The 20,108-nt window shown below is 43.8% G+C and overlaps 1 long non-coding RNA gene across 1 annotated transcript in view; it reads right to left on the bottom strand.

Moving 5' to 3' along the window:
- Positions 1-5,015: 5,015 nt before the first annotated feature.
- LOC118016758 overlaps positions 5,016-20,108 on the bottom strand; it is an 81,195-nt gene continuing 66,102 nt past the window's right edge. The window contains exon 4 of the long non-coding RNA XR_004680900.1: positions 5,016-5,103. This is a non-coding gene — a long non-coding RNA (uncharacterized LOC118016758). The remainder of the gene's footprint in view (positions 5,104-20,108) is intronic.

Here is a 20,108-nt window from a genome sequence, read left to right as displayed (position 1 = left end):
CTTGCCTCTGCTCACGTCCTTCCTCATCTCCATACAACGCCCCCCCCGCCCAATCTCTATAAACCAAGGACACATTTGATGCCGCACCAAGCCGAGGACCATTGCACGTATTAGTCCCTCTGCCTGCAGTGCTCTGCCCTCCTCACCCTCGCCTTCACTGTGTCCTTTGCCTGGTCACTCCTATCCCTTTCTCAGATCTCAGCACAAGCATCCCTCCCATGTCTCTCTGCGCACCTCCTCTTCTATGTGAATGGACATTTACGCGCATGGTCATTTCCATAGCACTTGTCTGTATATGAAGCTACCCCGCTTATGTGAGCATGTATTAATGACCTCTCTCCTCACAATCCCACCAGGGAGCTTAAAGATCTCGTGCACAGACCTCTCCCCGTGCCCCCAGCGAGAGCGTACGGCCCTCAGAACGTCCCCCGTCATCAGGCTGAATGAATAAATGACTGTGTCAGGTATCATCATTCCAATTTATTTAGTTGATTTTATCCAGTCAGCCCAACCACTAGGTTGATTCTTTTCTCCTTCTATTTTTACATCATGTATAAAGAGATACCTATTAGTATCAGTGAGGTAAAAAAAAAAACATGAATGAGACACTAATAATACAGAATCAAAAAAAAGTAATCTACCTTTATTCTCTTGCCTAATAAATGTGTATTTAGTGTCTCCTCTGTGCAAGGCATATTTCAGCTACTGTTGAAGAGTTCCCTCTCCTCAGTTTACAGTTTTTCTCCAGGCTTCCTTGTATCCATGGTCCTTGCCCTGAGTAGTCTGCTGGACTAGTCTGTATCCCTTGCCTCACAGAAGGAATGAGAAAGCAGGGAGAAAACTTTAATCCAGGGCTGGGGGACTTCACATTTCTCTCAATCACACCAGGCCCCAACACAGCAGGCTGGATGCTTCTGCCCAATTCTCCATCTTCCAGTGGGGCTGCTGCTATGTTCCTACTAAGGCAGCTTGGTCTAACCTTGTTGCGCTTACACTCGCAAGAACTGCCTGAGTTCACATTCAACGAGTTCTCTCTTTTCATAAGTCAGGTGTTATCATTTCCATTTTAAGATGACAAACTGAGACTTCTCAGGGTCACATAGTCAGGACTCAAAACTTAGCTCTCCCTGACTCCAGACTCAAGGCTTTTTCAACAAGCCTACCCTAACCCCACTTCTTTCCATGTGTGGCTGGTGTTAATCAGAAGACTTTCTTCCCCAGGCTGGAGTGACTTCCCACCATTTGTCAAAGACATGCCCCCCACCTCACTCTGCCTTGGTGAACACATGACACTGTTAAAACCAATTCGGGGTTTAACCTGTAATCTGGGTGTCAGTTCGTGACTAATAGCTACCTTATAACTTTAATGGGTGCACCAGGTCTCCGAAAGGTGCAGACAAGCCACCAAGAAATCCACTCTGAGTCTGCACGCTGGAACCATCCCTAGATATCAACCAAACTACATGCAGTGGTCAGGCAAGGCCCTTGGTTTTATCAGGAACATTACAAAGATTTTTTTTAAACAATTGTTTTAAATGTTGCAAAAATGAAAACTACTATAAATACTTCTCTATGGAACTAATCAATTATTCTCCTACACCAAGATCTATTAATATGGCATTACAACCAAAGCCTGAAATACTGCTTTGTTGTAAGTGGAAAACATTCTAGAAGCAAGGATTTAAGTGTTGGACAAATAACATTTACTCCAGATTCTAGCCTTAATCACCTTTAATTTACGTTAAATATGGCATTTTAAATGCCATAGTTTTCTTCTACAAAGAGGACTTCCATTTAGAAGCCAGACTTTCTGACTTCTTAGACCCTTACTCTACTACTTACTAGCTGGTGACCGTCCACAAGTCAGTCAAGCCACCAGAGTCTTAGATTTCTCATCTGTAAAACAGGGGGAGCAATAGTAATAACCTCACAGATCACTGTGAAGATCAGAGGAGACCATTCATGTAAAATGCTGAGCAGAGTGCTGGGCACACAGTGAGTGCACGGTAAATACTGGCTGCCATGACAATGAAGATGAGGTCACTCTATCACTACTACTACTAATTTTCATCATTATTACGATTACTCTGGCTTTACTCTATCTGTATGGCTCCCAGAGGCCAATGAAATCTCAGCCTCCCTGCCTTTTCTTTTTTTTTCTTTCTTTTTTTTCTTTTTTTTTCAGCCTCCCTGCTTCTTATTCCCTTTGCTTCTCCACAGGTGAGGACCCTAGTCTACCAAGGTGAATTCAAAGTCCTTCCTCACACTGAGAAAGACTCACACAGGGCTTTGGGGGCCAGGCTAAAAGACAGGGGTGCTGCTCACTTCAAAGACCACAGATTGTGAACAGGCTGATTTCCCTGACAGTTGTTCTCATGAAAGGACACAACCCCAGAGTTCCTGACCAGCCATTCAAACCGAAGGCCCAGCCCACTTCTTTCCCTCCCCATCCCCACTACATTTTATGAATTTCTTTGAAGGAAAAAAAAAAAACAAAACAAAACCCACGGATTTGCTAAGCTTTCTTCTGGTTCATTTACTCGCACTCCTACCTCCAGTGAATACTCTGCTAGTTGTAACAGGGTTTAAGAAATGCTATAAGCAGAATTGGTAAAAATAGTAACAGAACAGAAATTTATACCTTAAACAAATCATTCCAACAGATGGGACTTAAAGTATTTATTATCCCTCTCTGGTCTGGGACTTTTCAAACACGGCATTTCCAGCCGGCCAGACTGGGAGCTATTTGATAGTACCTCTCTGACCAATTACATACTAATTAAAAGACCTTGGTGTGGGCTGGAGGTAGCAGCTTTGCATATGGACTTTAATTACTGGGCTCGAGTTTTGCCAAGAAAACACAAAGGGCTTTTCTGGCTGGATGCAGAGGCTTAGAATGAACATATGGTCTGTGTGGGAGGGGAGGGTTAAGAGTGTCATCCTACACAGGAAGTGGAGTATTTCCCCCCTGTAATCTCCTGAAAGTAACTATGTACTAGGGTTAGACAAAATCCTTGGTCAGCCCAGGGAACAAAGGGCAACCTGAGTGGGCAGTGAGCTGCCACCCTGGACACATCACATTCAATCCCAGGGCCATCTGTGGATTGGAATTCTTTCTTGCTCCCACCTCCGCCGGCTTTTCATTGTTGCATTTTTTGGATCAGAACCTCAGGTCTCTTCCTGGGGTTTCACTGAGTCTGGAATAGCCTGGTATTAATTTTTGGTTACTCAGAATGTATTCCCCCATCTCCTGGTTACACTGTCCCAAACTCCCCAGACCATAAGGCTCTGGCAGCAGGGAGCATGTGGCCCAGTCCTGACCAATCAGCACAATTTAACACCTCAGACCACAATGTTTGGTTCAAGGATGGACATTAGACCTAAACCGGTATAATCGGCATGATTTCTAGGATGTGTATGGACGTTCAGTTGGGTAGACATGTTCTCTACCCAGGTTTGGAACTGAAAGGTGATGACTTTGAAGCTGTGGCAGTCATCCTGCTGCCACAGGGAAGAAAAGATGTGAAAGTGGAGCCAATCGAGGGGAAGCAGAACTGACAAAAAGGAAGAGGGGAACTGGAACACTGTGACAGCATTTGAGATCCTGGATTAAGCCATTCCTGAATGCATCCACTCATGACTTCCCAGTGTTGTGAGCCAATAAATTACTTTTATGTTTAAGCTGCCTTTAGTTACACTTTCTATCAATTTAGAACTGAAATAATACTATCTAACAGACATAAGACCAGGGCACAGGAAGTGAAAACAACTGCCAACTGCTATAGGGATCCAGCCTGCAAAGAACACACTTGCTACAGACTCCATGGAGTGCCAGGGATCATGGCCCAGAATCAAAGAATTCTAGAGCTAGAAGAAACCTTGTGGACAAAGCATCCTGTTCAACCATCATTGCTGACTTTGTTTTTCTAAACAGGTATGCATCTGAAGGCTTAGGGAAGAAAGATGTCACATGGTAAACAAGAAACAAACTCTTCTTCCCATTGGTGTCTCAATGTCATGTATGTTGTTCAAGAAAACCTTTCTGAATGAACACTACATGCCCAGTCACCAATAACCATTCCTTCTGCATGGCAAATAGCGCTTGCAATAAATTCCTTAATGGATTACGTTCACTTCCCACAACAACCACAATCTCAATCTCTCTTTCCTTCCTCCCATCCTTCTTTCCTTCTCTCCTCCTTTGCTTGACTAGCCTCTCATTTCTTCCTCTTCCCCATTCTGCCCCTTTAGTGGCTCAACACCTTTTCTTTACTTGTCAATTCAAACCTACATTGCCTACAGGCACTTAATAACCAACACACTGTCTGCTTCTCCATCCTTGAACCTCTACCTCAAACCATGAGTTATCTACCAACCCTCACCCATCCTTCACCTTCCCCCACAAGTCCATCGACTACATTTAAAAACAGCTCCATATTTTTTACACCCTGCCCCCAGAACACATGCATACACACAAACTAAAACCAACTCTTCACTACCGAGTTATCAACATCTTTATGACTCTCAAGAGATGTTTCTTCCTAGGATCAGATCTCACAGCCACCGGAAATATTTTTCTATGGTTCAGGATGATACTGGAAAATAAGTCGAATGGTCTATTTGTTGTCAGCTCCTTATAGGACATAACCAGATATTTAAACTTCCTGAAACTAAGTTCCCCTATTTCTATGACAGATTAATGCCACTTGCCAGTGTGTAATGTTAGCCACGTCCTGGTAACACACAGATGGAAAGTTTCACGTAAGCCTTAAACAAGGTTATGACTCTCTGGAACCCAGAATACCACTGGCAGGTCTCAAGAATTACAATTATTATTTTTATATTCCTTTTAGAGTGTCTTAGGAACTTACAGGTCTTTAGAGAAAAAGCTGTGGGATTTTGGATGAGATTCACAAACACATGTGATCTGTAGCCCAAGTGAAACCTTTTATTAAAACTCTGGACTGGGAAGGTAGAAAGTTAATTCAGGATATAAAATAAACAGGTGATACCTTGAATTTATGCAGGCCCCCCTCTGCAAAAGTCTGCAACTGCTCACGTGTGTCATTTGATCATCAGTGTCTTCTTTCACTGGAAGTTTTCCTGAGGCAAGAAATACAAATCAAAAAGAATTTAAAGACATTTAGTATGGATACAAAGTCTAGGCTTTCATTCTTCTTAGCACTGTTAACGTAACTCTATTTAGATAATTTCCCTTCAAATCTTTCTTCTTAATCCAGCTTCAAAACTGTAATTCACTGTGGGGACTGGAAACCTTTGCCAGCCTGACTTGTTGAGCCTCCTGGGGGACAAAGCTGTGCACCATCTCACGTGCCCTCAAGGGCTTCCTTCCTCCTTTCTCTTCAGGCCAGTGTCCCACCCACCCTGGTTGCTACTCTACTACCAGAGGTACGGAGACTGGCTTCCAGAGAAGTCACCAAGGGGCCAACAGACTAAAAGGTAGGGTACTGAATTCTCACTGGAGTGAATTTTACCAATGGAAAACAGGTGTAAGAGCAGTGTGGGGAAAGGGCCAGACCCCCCTATTTCCTTCCCCCTCCAGCTATGCTGAGGTGTGATTCCTCTGTGCAAACTATCTGGAGAAACCCCATACACTGAGGGACCTGCTTGAGTCTTCATGGCTTATTTTGAAATGGTAGCCAACACACATACACAAATCAATGTACCCTATTACTTTCTTACTTCACCCTCACCATCCTGGGATTTTACCTCCCTGATCAAGTATTAGTACCACAACTCTTCCTCAGACCCTGCTTTCTGGAGGGCCTGGCTAAGATGTTCGTTTTCTCTATTCCAGCATTTCTCAAGGTGTGATTTGCAGGCTACCTGCATCAGAATCTTCTGGGGTACCTGCCAGAAAGGCAGATTTCTGGCCCACCCTGGAAATTCAGACTGTCAGTCTGGGGTATGTACTAGCCATCTGCAATACTGAGCTGTCCAGGTGATTCTTCAACACTCTAAAATGTGATGACCACTGGTCCAAGTTTCTCCAGTGCCCCCCACCTCTGCACAGAGGATTTTATGGTCACTCAGGACAAAACTCGTGTGTTCTTTCCCTTTCTCCCACATTCTTGTTGACCTCTACTGATATCTGTCAATACGATGTCCCTTGTATCTGGATCTGTCTTCTCTTTCTCTCTCTCTTTTTTTTTTTTTGGTTGAAGTATAGTTGACACACAGTGTTATGTTAGTTCCAGGTGTACAACATAGTGATTCTCGTGATTCAACACCTCTCTAAGTTATGCTATGCTCACTGCAAGTTAGCTACCATACGCTGTTACAGTACTAACAGCTCCTTCCCTATGCAGTACCTTTCATCTCTGTAACTTACTCATTCCGCAACTGACAGCCTGTACCTCCCACTCCATGTCACCCATTTTGCCCATCCCCCACCCACCTCCCCTCTGGCAAATACCAATTTGTTCTCTGCCCCTGTCCATGTTATCAAGATGTATGGAGAACAAAAACCATGGTCCTCGACAGCCTCTCTGGCCCAGGCAGAGTTCCATTTGGCAGAATTCTAGAGCTGGTTCCTTTATATTCTAGTTGCCCCTTTAAACCTCAGCTTTTTCCCTGTGCCCCAGGGCCAACAAACCTGCTCATGGTCCCTCAGTACTATCCCTTGCAGCCTGGGGGGTGGAGTTCCCCTTGTTACCATGTCTCCTTTCTCTTGCTGTTATTCTCTGTGTGGTCTGTCTTTTATTTTTCAGAAGCTGTTCAATCAGCTCTCAGTTCTTCTTCAGGAGGAATTGCTCTATAAATAGGTGTAGATTTGGTGTATGCCTGGAGGAGGTGGGTTTAGAGTCTTCCTACGTCGCCATCTTGGCCTGGAACTCTTCTGTTTTCTTACTCCATTTCCCCACCCCCCCACCCCCTGTTTGAGCTCATCTTCTTTCTCTTGGAATGTTCACTAAACTCTCCTCAACGTTCTCCCCACCTTCCTTCTTCCAAACGGGGATGAAAGTGGGAGATCAGGCTGCATATTTCATTGAGCATCTGGAATAGTCCAATACAAGAAGTGGACACTCAGATTCTGTCAGATATATTTGGCATCCCCGAGGTGGTGGATCTTCCCTGAGTCAGAATCACGCCTCTGCTGGGGTAGTGCTTCCTGCCTACGTGTGGCGTTTAATTCTTCCAACATGGCTACACTCACTTCACGCATCACAACGCGTCCTATGAAGACCACATGAGCCGGGGCCAATCCATTTCCACAGAATCCCATATCCAATGGGACACAATGTACACAGTGGGTGCTTTACCCAAGTCAGTGGCAGTGGGGCTAACAAGAATGCAAAATTCACTGCTTTTCTTTCTTTTTCTCCCTTTCAATCCTCCCATAACTCTCAATTACTCAATTTCCTCTCCTTACTTGGTAAACACTCCTACCACAGCTCAAGCACTCTCCTCTGCTCCCTTTGGCATGGGTTTGGCCAAAATCCATTTGACGGCACCTGTGTTCTATTTATTTCCTTCTTCACATGCCTATTCTTTCTGGCTTGAGAAACTGAAGCAAAAATGTCGTTATCATAAGGACACAAATCGTATTGCTTAACTGGTATAATTACAGCTAATATTTGTTGAGCATTTACCATGAACGAAGCCTCTTCCAGGCACTTCCTCATTTAGTCCTTTCAACAGCCCTAGTATGTATGGAACTATTTTTGACCCACCTTCCTAGGTGAGGAAACTGAGGCTTAGAGAGAGGCTTAGAGAGACTTAGAAAGTGCTGGTGCTTGCCTGATCACAAGATCTAGGCTCTTAACCTTTCTGGTACCTTCTTCCAGTACCACCTGATGATGCATGATGAGTTTCCCCAATGCAGCTACCTGGTATGAACTCCCCATGCTGAACAACTGTCCCCAAGTCCACAGTCAGGGTTGATGCAAGTTGACCCACCCTGACAGCAGGTTACCAGCTTCACAGTCCTGGTCCTCCATCAACCCTTTGATTTTTGCAGATCTAATTTTGCAGTTCCATTTCCCACATGGTTCTCCCACATCAAGCGGACATTTCATTTCTGAATAACAGTCTTTATGTTTGGCTTGCCTTATAAGCATTCTTGCCACATCAAGCCAAAAGCTCATTTCCCCCCAATATTTCTTCACAAACGTCATCCACTCCATCCCCCCTAAAATCCTGCATCATAGTCTTTCATCCCACCACCTGAACCACTACAGAAATGTGTCTCAGAGCCATCTTCGGTGACTCACAATCCCCACAACAGATTCTCTGTGGGCACTTGACAGTTTCTCCTTTGAAATCGCCTTCCAAAGACTAATTAGCCCTCAATCTCCCAGGGAACAATTCTCTCTTCTCTGTCACTCTGTGTGGACTCTCTATTTCCTTCTCTTGCATCTGTCTCTGTCCTTCTGAGCCTTTAAAACCGACCAAGATCTGGGCTGAGGGATGAGGTTAATTACTTGCCTTTAGCATGCCACTTGTTTAATGACGGCATGGGACTAGCCCTCATTTTTAACAGGCTGAGCCATCTCATGATGGCACTGTTCCCTTTCTTGGACCTTCAGGTGATGGCAACTGTCACCCACCCCAAACTTAATTTAACTTTTAATTTTAAGCTTGTCTTTCCAACTATCATGCTCTCCCCAAGCCATCTCACTCTCCCCCAATATGCACATCTGGAACCATTCACAAAGTGGTGGTTGAAATCTCCACTAATTCAAATGGAATGCTAGGGATGGAGGCCACTGGGAGGCCCTCAGCTTCCCCCAGGTCCCAGGCAAGTAGTTCTACTCTAAGAAATTCATGAGTCAACAAACATCCTAGAGCATGCCCACTAGGGGCTGAACCAGGGGCATTGGAGTAGCCCAGCTCTGTATGTGATGGCCCTAAGGCAGGCCAGGACATCACAGACAGGACTAAGGACTTAACAGTGGTCCCCCAATATTCATATGTTGAAACCCTATCCCAGTGTGACTTTATCTAGAGACAGGGTCTTTAGGAGGTAAGGAAGGTGAGGTGAGACCATAAAGGTGGGGCCCTAATCCAATAGGACTATGGCCTTATAAGAAGAGAAAGAGATCTCCCAGTCTCTTCTCTCCTCACCATGTGAGGACATGACCAGAAGGTGGTATCTACAAGTCAAGAAGAGAATGCCCACCACAATCCAGTCATGGGGCACGTTGATCTTGGTCTGCCCAGCCTTCAGAACTCTCAAAAATAGGGCGCCTGGGTGGCTCAGTTGGTTAAGCGACTGCCTTCGGCTCAGGTCATGATCCTGGAGTCCCTGGATCCAGTCCCGCATCGGGCTCTCTGCTCGGCAGGGAGCCTGCTTCTCCCTCTGACCCTCCCCCCTCTCATGTGCTCTCTCTCTCTCATTCTCTCTGTCTCAAATAAATAAATAAAATCTTTAAAAAAAAAAAAAAAAAGAACTCTCAAAAATAAATTTCTGTTGTTTAAGCCACCCAGCCTATGGTGTTGTGTGGCAGTGTTAACACAGACAACCAGCTCTTATGTCCATGTCCAGTTAATGTGGTTCAAGGGAAAACCAGGAATCCAGAGCCTTTGCTCTCCTCATCTGCCTAGGCATTCTGCCCAGAAAGGGTTCAGAAATCAGGGAGGGCAGCAAGAAAACCAGGGAAAAACACATTGAAAACAGATTCATTCATCCATCAAGGCACCAATAAGCATTTATGGAATGACTATTGTGTACAATTATAAATACTTTCAAACACAATATATTCACATTTGTTTATAAATACATGGAAGAAACATGTGGGAAGATACACATTAAATGGATAAGGGTCACCTTTAGGGTAGAGAATAGGAGTAGGGAAGGGAGAAAAGGGGTGAGGATGATGAAGAGGGGCTTTTAATGATATAAAATTGTTTTAATGTGTTCACCTATAAAATAGAAACACACACTTGCAAATATCTGCTGAATGAGGAAGAAAGGCAGTAGGCAAGGCACACTGGATCTGGCTTTCCTATTCAACAGGCAATCCTACTCCCCAGGCCTTTCTTTCTGGGACCTGGGAATGTAATCATTTTGAAGGCACCAACAGTTTGCCTGTCCTGTTAACAGCTATATCCCCAGCACCTAGCAAGTTGCCTGGCACAGAGTAAATGCTCATTCACTCACTGGCTGCTTGGATGCTTGAATGAATGCATGAATGAATGAATGGGGGAAGGGGGTCCAGAGTCTAATTGGAAAGTTCTGTGGGAACATTTATCCCAGGCCAGGAGATTTAGTTGAAGCCTCAGGAAATAAATCTGAGAGAGTTTCTGGAGAATTTTTATGACTCAGAAGTTGAGACAGTTCAAAGGACTCTGGGTGGCACATGCCTCAAGAGAAGGGCCAGAGGGACCAGAACTCTGGAACTAGGGTCTCGGGTTCCAGCACTTGCAAGGGACACTAATGTCCCCAGCAAAAGAGTATGCCTCCTCTGCTACCAGCGCCCACTAGATCCCACGTGGTCCTTGTAGAGACCCTGCCCTCCCCAAACAAGTCTGGAATAGAAATGACTTGTTGCAACACCATAATGAGACTGAGCATGAGAGGAAGGTTAAGAGCACAGTCTCTGGCCCCATCACTGTGCTCTGGTGTCCCCACCTGCGAAATGAGGATGTTCAGAGTACCTTTTTTATCTACACTCAGACCTAGGAAAGAGGAGGGGAGTTTAATGAAATGTGGATTGATTTGAAGATAGCCAAATAAAACCATGTGACTTCATCCATTTAGAATTCATCATTCTAACTCCTAGAAATCAGATGCATTAAGACCTACATTTGATGCATCATTGTGACGGCCTTCAGATGGGCCACCCTGGCTAGACTAAATGACAATGTCAGGGCAGAGCTATTTTGGAGCATACATATTCCTTCTACCAGCTAGTCAATCAACTCATCAATGCCTAACTAACCTTGTTTTATGTGTGTTTTTGTTCAAAGACCTTATTTAATACATATTGTTGAGTCCATTCACATTGAACCCATGGTTAGGGGCACTGTCAATGATGCCTGAAGGAAGCTGATCGGACATAGGTATCTTCTCCATAAGGCACATCACAGCCTTTGTGCACTTAGGAACACTAGACAGCCCTTCGGCACTATACCTGGGGGTCGTTTCAAATAGTGAAATCACCAAAAAAAGCACAGAAAATGTGTCACAAGACAAACACCGAGAAGGCACTTGCTTACAGCCCAAGGGCTGAAACTAGAAGGCAGAGTGTCATTTTCATCCACCTCAGCTAGTAAAGTACCCGTCCTGGGACTCACACGTGTGCCTCTCCAAGTGCGTCCACACATGACCACAAGAGCATCACCGATACTGATTTCCAGGTTACCAATAAATTTTAGCAAGTAAGCAAAATTCCAACTATAGAATCTGTGAATAATGAGGATCAACGGTATTTTGTAACCTTTCTCCTTTGCAAACCCTTAAAGAAAGTTTCTTTTCGCTCCAGGCATGAATTTTGTGGGTTTGAATCTGCCCTCATCTACCTCCCTTACTCTCCTGCTTCGTCCTCATCTTCAGGCCTTAGGAACCAAGCTGGATGCTGGATGCCCTCTGCTTTCTGCCCTGAGGACGTCAGATAAAAGATGGGATCTGTGGCTGTGTGTGGTCAAGGCAAGAGCCGATGGAACCTGGGGGAAGGTGCGAGCAACACCAGAAGAGGCAAACCCTTGCTTGGCAAATGCCAGAGGGCTGGGGGTGGAGAAGAGGAAACTGAAGCTGACTCTCTGGTTTGAAATTACACAACTCCAGCAAGTACTGAGGAACTATGAGATTCCAAGTAAAATGATGTAGGTATCTGAAGGAAGGTAATGAGTCCTTCTTGGGACCCATTAAGTCTAAAGCACCCACAACATCCAGACAGTATATATGTATCAATCGGCGCTCTCAGTTGTAGGGACAAGAAAGCAATCCTGGCAAATTCAAGCAGACAAAGAACTTACTAAAGGGTATCTGACAATTCACAGAATTTCTGTAACAGCCAGAGAACCAAGGTCACCACCTCTGCAGCCAGGAGCAAGCACCAAATTCATTCCAGACCTAGTCCAGTGAGGAAGCCCTAGTTGATACAAACTGCAGTTCACAGTTCTGCGCCAGGCCTCTGCTTCTAGAACATGGCTGCTTCCCCAAGAAGCCAGAATGTGTCCACCACTACCATCCTCACAAGGATGGATTCCGCAGGGGCCCTGCTTCTGATCTCAATTGGGCCACAGGCCCGTGCTCTACCTGCCAGGTTGGGGATGGGGTTGGGGATGAGCCTCTGCCTCTGGCTGTCTCTGGAGTGTGAAATGGGTCCTGCCTCGTAAGGCAGGAGATGCCCAACACAGTGGAATGATGCTCAGATGTCGGGAAGACCAACAGAATAACAAATGTCTGCTGTAATATATTCAGAAGGGTTAGAAATAGGACTGGTAAGAACAGCTCCTACTTTTAAGCACTTACCATGTGTCGAGCACCACACAAAATGGTTAACATGCATTTAGAGTTTAAACTATGCAAAAACTATAAAGTGAGTATAGAGAAGAGATGGAGGGAGGGCAAAGCAATTTACGAGGGCAGCCAACCATGCTGGTTTGCCCAGGACTGAGGGGTTTCCTAGTACGCAGGACTTTTAGTACTAACACCAGGAAAATCTCAGGGAAAACAGGGCACTTGGTCAGTCTAGTCACATCAGCCTGCCCTGGGCCCCAGATCTGGCTTATACAACAGGGAAAAGTGGCTTAACTTCCTGTAACCTCAATTTCTGCATTTATAAAATGGATAAAACAAAAATATCTCCCTCCTAGAACTGTTGTGGAGAATTAGAGATGATATGTATGAAGTACTTGGCACATCACCAGGTATATAGTAAGAAGACCCAAAAAATGCTAGAAATTATTCTTATAAACTCCCGGAAAACTTGAGTTTCCCCACATCAAAACAAATGGTCGAAATGAGTCTTCTCTCCAAGCCCGAACAACTCCACGCTGTACTCTGGATGCCTAAGCATTCATCGCATCCCTATCCAGATGGTGGCTGAGGTTTGGGGAGGACGGAAGAAATTAGCAAGACCAGCTAACCTAATCCTTAAGGCAGGAAAAAGAGGCAGAGGCAGCAAAGAAGAACAGAAGAAATAGATCACAGATGAAGAAGACATTATTATGGAAGTCGAATAATTATAAAAAGTCAGGATGGGCAAGTCAGATACACTACTACAGGCAAACCAGGAGGCTGGAAACACACACAGTCCATGGTGCAACCAGGGAAAACGGAAAGACCTCCTAATACATGGAGCATCAGGTAGGTACTGAGCTCACATTAGCTTCAGAGAGCGGTCAACTTTTTCTTAAAGGATCAGACGCTGCATATTTTAGCTTCGTTAGGCCAAAAGCAGCCACTGACAATACGTAAACAAATGTGTGTGAGATCTTATTTCCCAAAACAGGAGGCTGGCCTGCGGGCCACACTTTGCCCACCCCTGGCTTACACTAAAGCCAGTCTTCTGGACCCCCCCTAATAAAGCTGATAAACAAGCCTCAAAAGAATCAAACTAATTTCAAGGACCTTAACTGCATCCCAGAGCAACAAAGCCCAACAATATATACAGGAATGCAAAGAACGCCAACACTCAACAATATAAAATACACAATATCTGGAATCCAATCAAAACTTACTAGTCAGGCAAAGCACTGAAAATATACCCCATAATGAGGAAGGGAAAAAAATCAATCACAAGGAATGTCACAGATGATATAGAAAAAGCATACAAAAACATTAAAACATTATTATAACCGGGTAAGTTCCGGAAAGTTAAAGGAAAGCATGAGCATGTTAAGAAGAACCATCAAAGGCAGAAAAAGTGTAAGTCTAACTTCTGGAGATGAAAAATACAATGTCTGCGATGTGAAATAAACTGGATGGAATTAAAGAGCAGATTAGACATTACAGGAAAAAAATTAACAAATTTAAAGACATAGAAATAGAAACCATCCAAAATGAAATACTGATAGAAAAAAAAAAAAAAAGTAGAAAAAAAATGAACAGAGCATCAGTGAGAAGTCTAACAACAAAAGCAGACAAATATACTTGTAATTGGAGTCCAAGAAAAAAGAAGACAGGTCCGAGGAGGCATAAAAATATATTTGAAGGGGCGCCTGGGTGGCTCAGTCGTTAAACGTCTGCCTTCAGCTCAGGTCATGATCCCAGGGTCCTGGGATGGAGCCCTGTGTCGGGCTCCCTGCTCAACAGGGAGTCTTCTTCTCCTTCTCCCTCTATCCCTCCCCACTGCTCATGCTCTCTCTCTCTCTCTCAAATAAATAAAATCTTTAAAAAGAAATCTCTCATATGTGAATTTAAAAAACAAATCAATCAAGTAAAGGGACAAAAAAGAGAGAGAAGCAAACCAAGAAACAGACTCTTAACTATAGAGAACACACTGATGGTTACCAGACTGGAGGTGGAGGGGAGGGAAGGTGAAGTAGGTGATGGGAATGAAGGAGGGCACTTGTCATGATGAGCATGGGTGGTGTATGGAAGTGTTGAATCACTAAATTGTACACCTGAAATTAATATAACACTGTATGTTAACTAACTGCAATTTAAATAAAAACTTTAAAAAAATTTCCTTAAAAGAGAAGTGACTGTCCACAGGAAAAATATCAAGAATGCTTTGAGGGGTTCAAGGCACATGGAGAAACAAATGAGTAACAACAGCACAAAGAAGGAGAGAAGAGAGGAAGGGTTGGAAATATACTTTCATAAGTTTTTTTTTTTTATTAAAGATTTTTATTTTTATTTGAGAGAGAGAGAGGGTGAGAGAGACAGCACATGAGAGGGGGGAGGGTCAGAGGGAGAAGCAGACTCCCTGCTGAGCAGGGAGCCCGACGTGGGACTCGATCCAGGGACTCCAGGATCATAAACTGAGCTGAAGGCAGTCGCTTAACCAACTGAGCCACCCAGGCACCCCTACTTTCATAAGTTTCTTACACTAAACATGTATTACTTGAAGAAAGACTGTGGTAAATTAAAGGTTTATACAGTAAACCCTACAGGTACCTCTAAGAAAATACAAAAAGATACAGCTGATTAAGCCAGTAAAGGAGAAAAAAGGGAATTATATTGGCTGCAAATAGGTACAAGGGATCCTTCTGCAGTGTCAGAAATATTCTAAAACTAGATTGTGGTAATGGTTGCACAACTCTAAATTTTCTAAAAATCTGGGCACCTGGCTGAGCAAGGCACTGAGCAGTCAGCGGAGCATTTGACTCTCCTTTTTTTTAAAGATTTTATTTATTTATTTTACAGAGAGAGACACAATGAGAGAGGGAACACAAGCAGGGGGAGTGGGAGAGGGAGAAGCAGGCTTCCCACTGAGCAGGGAGCCCGATGCGGGGCTCGATCCCAGGACCCTGGGATCATGACCTGAGCTGAAGGCAGACGCTCAACGACTGAGCCACCCCAGTGCCCCCGGAGCATTCTACTCTTGATCTCCAGGTCAGGAGTTCAAGCCCTGCCTTAAAAGAAAAAAAAGAAAAATAGAATGACAATCTCAAGTGTTGGCAAGGATGTAGGAGCAATTGGAAGTCTCATACCTTGTTAATGGGGATGCAAAATAGTGCAGCCACTTCACAAAACAGTTTGGCAGTTTCTTATAAAATTAAGCATACTTAGCATATGACCCAGGAATCCTACTCCTTCATATTTATCCAAAAGAAATCAAAACATGTATCTATATAAACACTTACATGTCATTTCTCATAGCAGCTTTAGCCTTCATAGCCAAATACTAGAGACCACTTAAATGCCCATCAATAGGTAAACGAATAAACACATTGTGGTATAGTCATACAGTGGGTAACTACTTAGAATTAAAATGAATGAACCACGGGGGCACCTGGCTGGCTCAGTCAGAGGAGCATGTAACTCTTGATCCTGGGGTGAGTTTGAGTCCCACATTGGGTGCAGAGGTGACTAAAAATAAATAAATAAATAATTTTTTAAGACTTGAAAATAAAAATAAATGAACGAACTGCCAACACTTGCAGCAGCATGGCTGAATCTCAAAAGCATCTGGCAAATATAAAAAATCAGACATACAGAAAACGACCTACTGTGCAATTTAACTTGTATGAAATTTTAGAAAGGGCAAAATTCTAGGGGTGCCTGGGTGGCTCAGTCGTTGAGCGTCTGCCTTCGCTCGGGTCATGGTCCCGGGGTCCTGGGATCGAGTCCCACATCGGGCTCCCTGTTCGGCGGGAAGCCTGCTTCTCCCTCTCTCACTCCCCCTGCTTGTGTTCCCTCTCTCGCTGTCTCTCTGTCAAATAAATAAATAAAATCTTAAAAAAAAAAAAAAAAAGAAAGGGCAAAATTCTAGTAATAAAAAGCAGGTCAGTGGTTGCCAGGGGCCAGGGCACAGGGAAAGGATAAACTAAGAAAGAGGAATGGGGGATCTTTCTGGGGTGGTGTAAATGTTTTATATTATGACTGGGGTAGTGGTTGGAAGACTAAATTTATACACTTGTCTAAACTCATTGAATTTAGATGAATTGTACACTTAAAACTGATTTTATTTACTGTATTATACCTCAATAAAACTGACAACAAAATAAAATAAAATACATTGGAATCAATAAATGAGACCAAAGCATGCAGGAGACTATCCTCTTAGGGAAAATATTTGAACTTTTACATTTAAATCATCTTTTAAATCGTTTGTTTTGATTTATATTTCATAGTATATATATATTTGTATACTAGCATATGTATATAATTTATAAATAAATATACATTGAGACACCTACTCATTTTTTTTTCATTGATAGGGATTAACCATTTGAAACATTTGGAGAGGGGCGCCTGAGTTGCTTAGTCAGTTAAGCATCCAACTCTTGATCTCAGCTCAGGTCTTGATCTCAGGGTCATAAGTTCGAGCCCCGTGTTGGGCTCCAAACTGGGCATGGAGCCTATTTAAAAATTAATAATGATAAAACATTTGAAGACCTTTGAGTTGTTGTAAGCCTAGAAGGGCAATTTCAGTAATGTGGTAGAAACAGAAACCAGATTGTAACAGCTGTTGAAAAATGGGGATAATAAGCAGACTTCTTTTCAAGACATTTGGTGGAAAGGGCATAGCTAAGGCATAGTGAAGAGTCAGGGAAGGTGATTATTTGTAGAATGAGTCATTTCAACATAGGTTTAAAGAAAGGAGTCAGAAAAAAAATATATCATGGGCGGAGAGAGAGAAGAAAAAGTTGTGGGTAAAATATCCACAGTTTGCAAAAGGAGATGGTTCTGGGGCCTCGGTGAAGAACAGAGGGAGAGAGGGGGTTGTCAAGTTGATAGTCTCATTTATTAATGAATTAGTTTTTTTTTTATTTTTAAAATTTTTATTTTTTAAAGTTTTTTTAATTTTTTTATTATGTTAATCACCATACATTGCATCATTAGTTTTTGATGTAGTGTTCCATGATTCATTGTTTGTGCACAACACCCAGTGCTCCATGCAGAACGTGCCCTCTTTAATACCCATCACCGGGCTAACCCATCCTCCCACCCCCCTCCCCTCTAGAACCCTCAGTTTGTTTTTCAGAGTCCATCACCTCTCATGGTTCGTCTCCCCCTCCAATTTCCCCCCTTCATTCTTCCCCTCCTGCTACCTTCTTTTTTTTTTTTCTTAACATATATTGCATTATTTGTTTCAGAGGTACAGATCTGAGATTCAATAGTCTTGCACAATTCACAGCGCTCACCATAGCACATACCCTCCCCAATGTCTATCACCCAGTCACCCCATCCCTCTCACCCCACCCCCCACTCCAGCAACCCTCAGTTTGTTTCCTGAGATTAAGAATTCCTCATATCAGTGAGGTCATATGATACATGTCTTTCTCTGTTTGACTTATTTCGCTCAGCATGATACCCTCGAGTTCCATCCACGTCGTTGCAAATGGCAAGATCTCATTCCTTTTGATGGCTGCATAATATTCCATTGTATATATATACCACATCTTCTTTATCCATTCATCTGTTGATGGACATCTTGGCTCTTTCCACAGTTTGGCTATAGTGGACATTGCTGCTATAAACATCAGGGTGCACGTACCCCTTCGGATCACTACATTTGTATCTTTGGGGTAAATACCCAGTAGTGCAATTGCTGGGTCGTAGGGTAGCTCTATTTTCAACTTTTTGAGGAACCTCCATACTGTTTTCCAGAATGGCTGCACCAGCTTGCATTCCCACCAACAGTGTAGGAGGGTTCCCCTTTCTCCACATCCCTGCCAACTATTAATGAATTATTAAGCAAGGTCATCAATACACAGAAGAATGCAGGATAGGAATCTTTGGAAGAACCAGCATGGCCAATAATAAGCAAACTGACTGGACCCATACACGTGTATAGATAAGCAGTTGTAAGAAAGCAGCTGAGCTTCTATCATGAAGTTATTTTTATGGTGATGGTACTTACCACACACTCACATTTCCAAGCTAACCCTGAGATGGTTGACTGGAGTTAGCTGCTCAGACTTGGCCACTCAAGGAAATGTCTCTTGATGTCTACTCTAGCAAGAGATGGCCCAGGAGGTGGAACGTGGTAGGGACCTAAACAGAAACTGGTTAACTGTTATCTGTGCCCCTGGGTCCCTTTGTAATTCATCTACCACCCACAGGACCTTGGACCAAGATTCGCATTTTGCCTCAGATGCTAATTTTGGTCCCACTGGTCAGTGCTAACCTGGGTGTGGTGGTTGTGTGGGTGGGACCACCGGGAAGTGGAGGAAGTGGGACTGGTGAATCAGGCAGGGCCCCCACTGCAGCATGGCCTGACTCACCCAGGACCATGGGAATGGGGACTTCGGGGCTGGTGGCGCCATCCCTGAGCAGCACCAGGGCCTTGAGAGGCATCATTAGTGGTTGCGAATGCTTGCCCAGCACTTCTCACAAGGTGGCCTCAGGGCCTGCCCACATGCCATCTGGGTAATTATGTCCTATTTACCTTCCTGTAGATCCAGAAGAACTAGCCCTTGACTTCCGGACTTAGCCTCTCTTAGTGCTGCCCTGAATGATACAGTGAGTTGAGCCTTAAAGATGGTGCTTCTTTCCAAAACTAGTCATCCCTTTTTCCTTCCTACTCCATGCTAAAGGATTCAAGAGGACTTAGGGGTGGGGGCTCTGACCACCTTCTCATTTATCAGCTGCAGTGCTCTTCTCCCAAAGCAAACCAGACAGCCTCTACTACTGATGTGGACACTCAGTGTCGTTTCTCTATCTACTTCAAGTAACTCTACTTTTTTGCTCTGAAGAAACAACCCTCGGGGCACCTGGGTGGCTCAGATGGTTAAGCGTCTGCCTTCAGCTCAGGTCATGAGGTCCTGGGATCGAGCCCCACATCGGGCTCCCTGCTCAGCAGGGAGTCTGCTTCTCCCTCTTCCTCTGCCTCTCCCCCCTGCTCCTGCTCTCTCTCTCTCTGTCTCAAATGAATTAAAAAAAAAAAATTATTAAAAAAAAAGAAAGAAACAACCCTCCTTCACTTTTCAGTTGATGTGGTTCAGGTAGTGCCAACTGTACCCCCGGTCCCAGGGGAGGTGCATATGAACCTGGCTGGCTTGTTGGAACGTCGCCATCTCTTGGTCAATGACTGGTTCAACAGTGGGCATGTGACCTGAAAAGAGTCAACAAGACCCAGTTCTGAGAGTTCTGTGGGACTCTTAGAGGAGAGAATCGTTCTTTGCTGAGGTTACTGAGAGCATAGAATAGAGGCCTCAAGTTACTGGCAGCTTTTTTTTCTTTTTTAAGATGAAGTTAAATAACCCTATGTGCCAAGAACTGTTTTAAATGTCTCTATATATTATTATCTCATTTAATTCCCACATCAGCCCCAGGAGTCACAAGTTCTATTACACAAGAAGGCACAGTTTGATGATCGATAATACTGCATTTGAATTCTGGCTACATCATGTACTATTTGTAACAGGCAAGTTACGTAAACTTTCTATACCACAGTTTCCTCATCTATATAATGGGGCTCATAATAGTACCTATCCCATAGGTTGTTGTAAAGATTAGTCAGTTTACCAATGTGCAGTCTTTAGAAGAACACCAGGCACACAGCAAGTGCTCAGCAAATTTTAGC

This window comes from Mirounga leonina, unplaced genomic scaffold, assembly GCF_011800145.1.
Source record: "Mirounga leonina isolate KUSES-001 unplaced genomic scaffold, KU_Mleo_1.0 Mir_168, whole genome shotgun sequence".
NCBI lineage: Eukaryota > Metazoa > Chordata > Mammalia > Carnivora > Phocidae > Mirounga > Mirounga leonina.
The sequence above is the reverse complement of the archived record's forward strand: the minus strand, read 5'-3'. Positions and strand labels throughout refer to the sequence as shown.